Genomic DNA, 8,688 nt, shown 5'->3' on the forward strand with positions numbered 1-8,688 from the left:
CCGGAGGCATAGGGGCTGCCCAAAGCCCGAGCGCTACCGGCTTCACGGTTTGCCGGGCAGCCTCCAGACCCTGCGCCCCCGGCTGGGCGTTTCCCCTCCCAGGCTCCAGCTGCGCTGGGGAAGCGCCAGCTGGGGGCGCAGGGTCTGGGGGCTGCCCGGCAAACCCTGAAGCCGGTAGCGCTGGGGCAGCCCTTTCCCCCTGGCTGGGAGTGGGAGGGAGGAGGGGGCGGAGTTGGGGCGAGGCTAGGGGTGGGGAAATGGGCGGGGCCAGGGCCCTTGGAGGGTCCTCTTTTTTTATTTATGAGATATGGTAACCCTAAAAGTGCATATTGTTATTTATTTAGGCTAATTATCTGTGCTTGTGGACTGACATTTAAAGCTGACCATGCGTGTCATGTATACATCTGTCATTTGTGTTTCTTTATCAGAAAGTTTTTGTGTTATGTTTTTACTGTGAGATTTAATTTAAATTAAGAGTGTTGTCTAGTGATGCCTGTGCCCTGCCCTACCATTGTGGTAGAAATTCCACAAATTTTGTTATTGAGATAGGGTGTGAAAAAACACTACTATAAATTATAAATCATGCCAAAGGTGGGGAGGAGAAGGGTGAGGAGGGAGGATAAGATTACCATCTAATGATGCTCCAGAGCAAACATGCCCAACAATCTTACAACAGGGCCTACACATTTTCCTACCAACCATACAAAAACAGAGCCCTGCACCTGAAAAGGAATCACTGCAGAGTATAGACCCTATCAACAGGCAAGAAGGTCCATCTGCATGAATCCCTGTGCAAGAACTGGAGCCAAGTAAAACTCACAAAGGATTTAATCCAACTTCCATTTAAGTTGATAAAAAGCCTCCTGTTGATTTCAATGGGAGTTTGATCTGTCCCTTAGTTCTTTAATGCCATCTGGAAACAACCGAACTGGATAACTTTCAGCAACCAATAATGTCCTAAGAAAATGGAAATCAATGGAAAATAAAATCTGCAGCTTGATAAGTAAGTGGTGGTTATGGAGATAAAGTAAAAGACTCCAAACTCACAGAGTAGACAATGATATATTTAGATAAACAGGCATTATCAAGTGCCATAAAATAGGTTTGTAGAACTAAACGTAGAAAATCACAGACAAAAGTGTAAGAATTGCTGGCATTGAAACAAAAGACCCTGCAGATTTTATGGTAAAATTATTGCATAATGTTTTGAAGATGAAGGCAAAGAAACTATTTTCACTGAAAAATATTACAGAATTCCCACCAGAAACTAATTAAATAGATCTCATCCAACAACATAATCATTCAGACTTTATTGGCATTGAAAGAAAAAAAAAATCTACATGCAACCTGAATAAAGAGAGACATTGTTTTTTAAGGAGGGGAAAGATCTTCCTTAATCTAAGCTTGAGGGTGCAAGGAAAAAGAAAGGAGAACTTAAAAATGCTTTAGTAGATTTTGCTATCCAAGCAGCAGGGCTATCTCCAGGAAAGTTATGTATCCTAAAGCACATTTGCTGAGATGCTGGTTCAGCAAAACAACTTCTAACAAAAATCAGCTCTATTCAAAATGCATGATACTCAGACAGAAATTAAGAGTAAAAAATGTTTTGAGGAATTGTGCCAAACTGCTATGATCAAAATGCTACTGTGGCAGTAATGCTATGCTATGCTGCTTCATATACAGTATGTTGACTGCATAAAATTCAATCAAAATAGGGAATAAATTATTATTTAAGGAAAAGAGGAACGTTGCCTCCTGTTTGATCTGTCTTTTCATTTGTCCTACAGCCAGGGATGTAATTACATGAAAATTAAAACATCAAGCCAACATAACTGTTCATTGGCAAAAGAGATGCATCTCTTGATTCACCCATCTCCCAAATGTGGCTGCATACAGAAAGTGTTTTGGGTGGCACTTCCAGGGCCACATGCTAACTTCACTACTCAATATGGTAAGTTAAAAAACATGGCAGAATAAGTCCCAGACTTGTTGTGGGTGGAAGGGAGCACAGACGCTATGTGGCATGCCCTCAGACAACAGGAAGGGTCCACCACTTGCATTCTATGTATATGGGAGTCTATGGTGAAGAGGCCTGGATGTAGAAAGGAAAAGAACCTGGGAACAATTTATTTTTGGCACGTTTCTCAGTTAGAAATTTGCACACAAGTTACTACTGAAGTAGCAATAAATCCCGCTCTGAGAGAGGTGTGTGTGTGTGTGTGTGTGTGATGGCTCCTAGGGGAGTAGTTTTTAGGGATTGGGTCTCTGAACTTATGTCTCCCAGTATCTGCATGGATCTTGGAATATCTGACAATTTTGGGAGTTGCCCATTCTGGACAACACGAAGACCATCCCCGTAATAGAAGAAACTGGAGTATATGGACTCTAGTTGTATATTAAAAAGCTTCTTATTCTGTCATAATTCTTGTCAAATTTTCAGTTTGTAACTGTAAAATATGAAAACTGCACTGAGAAAACTATCATATTTTCTATGATGAAGATTGGTGTGATCTAGGTCATTTTAATTATGTTTTATGTCTAAGTACATTTTGAAAGAATTTTAAAATTAACTTATAATGTACCCTTTCATTTTTTTCTTTCCTTTTTCTTTCTGTTATGCAAAGTTCACTAACATGAGTTTGAAAATAGACATAAATAAAGTTGAGCATTAAAAAAAATCCCATATATTATATATGATCAAATTTGGGTCTTTGAAAACTAGCATAGAAAGTGCTTCTTTACACTTGCTTGCAGTGGACCAGATTCCAATATCATTACTCACACTGAATACAAGTGCTGGTTTCTATGGGACCACTTGTGGAGCAAGATACTATTCAAAGTAAATAAGTTTGGCACAATATGTTTTTTTTCTATGAGAGAGTGAGTTTCCTGGAGCAACTCCTCTCCCAACCCTATTTCCAGTTTCCAGGGCTGTCTTTGGTTCTTAAAATATTTAATTCTGAAGACCACCAGGAAAAGTTCCATGCCCCATATTTGAAAACCACTTCTACAAGAAATACTAGGAAACTCAGTTGCTAACTTTCACGTGGTAAATAAGCACCCTAACTTTCAAAATAAGCCAAAAATCAAGCGAATCCCATTTCAAAACAAGGCCAAAACAAGCCAATCCCTAAGAACCCCAAAACTCTATGTGATTAGATCCCACCGGGGTGCAGTCTGGGAATGTGGGGGGCCCGCTGTGCACCCCTGACTCTCTCCCCCCTTGCCCCTGCTTGATGGGAGCCAATCAAAAAAAAGAAGCAACAAGCTACCACAAGCAACAAGCTACAAGCCAAAAACTAGCCAACAAGCAACTCACAAGCCAATTAAGCCAAAAACAAGCCCAATTTCTGTGTTTTTTTCACGGGTTTGGCATGTCTGCTAGGAAATGCCTAATTGAAGGTAATCCCTACATATCATCTGACTGAAAATATAAAAGTGTTCCTTGAGATGAAGAATTATAGGACAATTTTTCAAAACAGAAATCATGTGAAGCCCTCTTTATCTTGCACTACTGCTGTCACTCTCCACAATTATAATGAATAACTTCAGATCAGCTCTAGATGACAGGTTGTGAATAAAGTGAGTTTAAGCAGTGAGTTAAAGGAGATGTCTTGAAGAAGAATTGAAGATGAAATCTCAGAACAGTTTGAGGTAAGAACTAAATTTCAGCAGGAATGTATTTTGCCATTTAACTTGTTCTACAATTTATATTAATGCTAATTAATGTTAATTATGCCAGTATTGTGGCAGGTCAACTAACTTGTCAATATAACTTGTTCAGACATTAATAGGAAATGTCTCATGAACACAAAACAGACATCAGTAAACCAGTAGGTTGGTCTCCAATTGAGGGGGGATAAGATATGAAGATGATTCTTCCCTTCTTGATATATCAGTTACAGCTTATCACATTGTGCAGTTTATTGTAGGTAGGCTTTGGTATCATACTAATGAAAACTGATATGCCTGGAAAGAAGCAACAACATGAGCAACAGATCAAACTGTCCTTTGTACCTGTTCCTAATAAAGGAAGTAATCACGGAGGCAAAACTGACTGAGAGGAATTATAATTAATTCTGCAGAACCAGACACAAAAAACACCAGAGTGAACTCCAGTTAGGAACTATAACTCCTTAGTAGGCTAAAAATGCCAGCAGACACACTAAGATCATAGAAATAACTTAAGATCATAAAAAGATCAAGATGCTACATAGACTCCTTGAAATTATTCTTCATGAATAATATTAAGACATCAGAGAAAAAAAGAAAAGAGCTGATCCTCGAGCTTGTCTGCCCTTCGATGAAAATCAAGGTAACTGAAACTGTGGAATTTTAGAGAACAACTATCCCTATAATGATAGGTAACACAAATATTTTCATTGGAAAAAATGAACCTCCAGAGGACACTCAAGTAATGAAGGACACTGAAGTGAATTTTTTTTTTGCTGAAAAAGCATTATTTTCTGTTATCAGAAGACATTGTACATTTACTAGAGTCCTCCAATTAAGGACTTGGCTTAAAAAATGAAAAGATTTCTAAAGGCTTATTGAATGGAGAAAAAATACCCTGCTTTATTTACAGAGAACATTAAGGCACTGTGCCTGATTCGCCACTATAGTTATTTATCCCTGTCTAAAGCGAGTACAAAATGGGAGTAAAACACATTACTAAAGAACACTGGTATTGTTTTACACTAACTTTGCACAGGTGTAAATAAATCCATAAAGTGCAAGGCAGTGGAGAATCAGGCGCCTTGATTGTGACTTAAACTCCTTCTGTTCTTTTTGAGTAGAAGCTGATACGTTATTTATCAGAATGCTCTAAACTATTTATTTTGACCTAAAACATATATTCATATACCTCAATTCCTGAAACTATATTTAGTAACTGCTGAACATCAGTGTCCACTAACAGTGTCCTGAAAGCAAAAAGGGTTCTGAAATATAATATCTTCTGACAGGTTTCAGAGTAGCAACCATGTTAGTCTGTATCCGCAAAAAGAACAGGAGTACTTGTGCTCAAATAAATTTGTTAGTCTCTAAGGTGCCACAAGTACTCCTGTTCTTTTTGATAATATCTTCTATAGCTTATGGTCTATGCTTCTGTTAGTAAGACAAGACCATGAATGAGCTGTGTCTGCTAAGAATTTTGGGTCAGATTCTACACTGTGCCTGTCAGAAGGCACAGCCCAGGAGCGGGAGGTCAGATTGGACAGTACGCTCAGCTTCATTCACACCTCAGGGATTCAGGCTGGTCTAGGGCCTAGTGTAGTCCCTGGAATTGGCTCTGCTTTATGGTGGCTCCCCACAGCCACCAAAGAACCGCAAAGCCACCCAAAATAGCAGCAACATAACTTCCAAGCACACTCACCACTCCCTCTCCCACCTTTGATAAGCCCCTGATTTCACCCACTCCCTGACATTCTCCAAACTAGAGACTTTGTGTGTATTGGTGTGGGGCCACCTGTTCTGGACCTACACAGCCCCTTGAAGTGGTTATGGCAGCTCTATGGCCTCTTTAAAGCAACTGAATCACTGTAAAGTGGCTGCAATTGGACCCTTAGATAAAGAGATGCTTGTTTTCTTTGCATCAAGGGAAGCTATTCTAAAATTTGTGAGTCCTGGGTACTGATTTGATTTCTTATCAAGGACAGACAAATCTTGGAGCCAAAGCCCCTCTTATAACTCAATCAGATTAAGGGGAAATCTAGTAGTAAAACAGTCCAGTGATGCTTAAGCTTGTGATTTTCCTGAGATCTAATAAGTGGCCCTTTCTGAAAAGACTGAGAATATAAAACTTTCACCTACCTTGGAGGTTCCTAAACAACATGCCTCATGTCTATCTCAGAGCTTGTAAGGAGAACTGTGAAATTTAGTGTGAGTTGTGCAGCCAGCAAAAATGCAAGTAATAAAATAACTTCTACCATGACTTGCTCATAATGTAAGGGGAAGATAGGAACCTGCTGCCCAGCTAGTGCAGAATGGCGAGGCCTGTGTAGCTGGCCTGTAACAGTGATCTCCAGGCACTTGCACTCTACTGCTGTTCTCTGTGTTTTCATTTCAGCCACTAAAGTTTTTGATGAAATGTAATGTCAAACACAATGAAATCTTCCTAGAAAAAATACTGTAGAGAGTATGTCTTAAACTTAGTCAGAACAGAACAGGCAACATAAAAATGATAGCGCTCCGGGGTTATCTAATGCACTAGCACAGGATTTTACAGGTTAGGAAGTAAAACTAACGTTCATTGTGAGTGAATTTGAGGATACAGAAAACCTTCTTTTCTATACATCAGAAGCACTTAAATTAAAATTTGACATGACTAGATTAAAATAATGTTCACTTACATCATGATAAATAAAAGCACAATCCACTTAAAGTAATGAAACTTCACTACACTTGTTTTCAATATAAGCATTGAGGGTAACTAACATTTGTGTTTTATATGGACAAAGAGGACAGAAATCCCACAATTTATGAACTGCAATTGTTTTTGTTTTGTTTTCCCATTCAATTAAAATGGAAATGTCAGTGGTTACTGCCCTGGGACTGTGAAACATACAGTATCTATGGAAAAGGCGCTGGTCAATTTTTGTTTAGGTTACACTCTAGTGAAAAATCATTTTCATTCCTAAATTTCTTAAGGATGGACAGACAGTCCCAGTTTTTAATGTATTTCCACACTTTTTACAAAGTCTGATAATAATAATGACTTTTAAAAAAAAAAATATTCTATGCATTGAGTCAATAGCTAGGACTCTAATTTGAGAAGTACTGTATTGGATTTCAAAAATATGTGAAAAATCCTGATCCGTCTGCTCGTTTCCCTAGGATTGGAATGATCACTTGTAGAGTTGCATGTGGCCTTTCTTTTAAGGGATTGTTCTGCGTTTAAGTTGTTCTGTGTTTTGCAGAATATTAAGTTAGTCCAAAAACACCTTCCAGATGTGGAGGCATCAGATCATTACACAAATATCACAATATCATAATGCACTTTCCTTAAGGACAATGTTTAAAAGGTGCCAAAGGCCTCCTTTGATCACTGGCACACCCTTCATAGTACAACCAGAAAAACAAGGGATTTCAGGAACTGCATTAAGTGCAGGTGCAGACAAGTTTGCATCCAGCAGGAACTGCTTTTGAGTTTTTTGTTTATTAAAGTGGGGATTTAATTGGTTTTTAGTTTAATCAGGACAAGAAGTTAGCAAAAAAACATCTTCAGAACAACCTCCTATCCCAGTACTTTGGCGTATCATGAAAACATTCAAGAATGGCTCTAAGGTGTTTTGAGCAGGGACCATCCTTCCTTGTTTTGTACAGTAAATCCCACAATGGGTGATAGGCCTCCATGTGCCACTGAAGTATAAATAATAATTTAAACTCTTTTATTTTTGAAATATTCTCCACAGAAGCTCTCATAGCTTGAGAAAACTCTTCTTCAGGCAAGGGTTGCATCTCTCCAGCTGTTCTGAATTTGAAATGAATAACTTTCAAATAACCTAATTCTTCAAAAGTTGCAACCTATATTTCTTCCTCTCCCACTCCTCAATTTCATTTAGCTCAATAATTCCCTACTTGGGTGCTCTCTGTCCTTTACATCCTCTTTGTAATTCTGCCTCAGTTTTCTCTTCATTTATTTAATCTGCAGAAGGAAAACAGTAATATCCTCCTTTCGGTGCCTGTCTCCTTCCCTGTCCCCACAAGTAATGAATTTGTAAGTCTGTGAAACCAACTTATTGTCATATTGGATAATGAGACCCTCCCTCTCGTTTTTGTGAGGGACAAGAACAAAAGCCTGTGATGTACAAACCAATCCAAAACATTAGCAATTTTTGAATGACTCATAAATAATAAGAACAGATTTGCTGATTTATTTAGAGGCAATTTGTTTATGGATTATCAATGCAATATTTCTCAAAAGCATTATGTCTTCACTAGAAAAGCTTATTAGTCCAACTATTTAAAAGGTTTCAGAGTAGCAGCCGTGTTAGTCTGTATCCGCAAAAAGAACAGGAGTACTTGTGGCACCTTAGAGACTAACAAATTTATTAGAGCATAAGCTTTCGTGGACTACAGCCCACTTTGCATCCGAAGAAGTGGGCTGTAGTCCACGAAAGCTTATGCTCTAATAAATTTGTTAGTCTCTAAGGTGCCACAAGTACTCCTGTTCTTTTTGCAACTATTTAAAAGTTTCTTTTAAATTATATTTTCTTCAAATAAAAATTATAATATTAATTTTATTGCCTAGAAGGATCAGTCTGTTTCCCTGCAATTATGCAGACAAAGAAAATTGCAAAAGAAGACTCATAAGAGCAACAAATGTAGAAAATAAATGTTGACAGTTTAATAAACACATGTATATATTTGGACATTTTAGGGGTTTAATAAATAAGACAAAGTATACATATTATTAGACAAAAAGATACTGCCAACACCTGAAGAAGGAATTTGTTTGGCTCCAAAGCTTGCAGGCTGTAGCCACAAGCAAATGAAGTAAGTTAATGTAGTAAGATTCATTATTTCTCAGGTTTCAACATGACTCCAAATATTTTGTTTAAAATAAACTCTAATTACAGTGTATAATCTAGTTACTTTAAAATAATGGAATATATTATTTTCCACAAAGTGGTTCACAGAATAAAGCCTAAAGCCTGTCGATTGGACTGATTCTGACCTTTAACTGTA

This window comes from Malaclemys terrapin, chromosome 9 (assembly GCF_027887155.1).
Source record: "Malaclemys terrapin pileata isolate rMalTer1 chromosome 9, rMalTer1.hap1, whole genome shotgun sequence".
Classification (NCBI taxonomy): domain Eukaryota; kingdom Metazoa; phylum Chordata; order Testudines; family Emydidae; genus Malaclemys; species Malaclemys terrapin.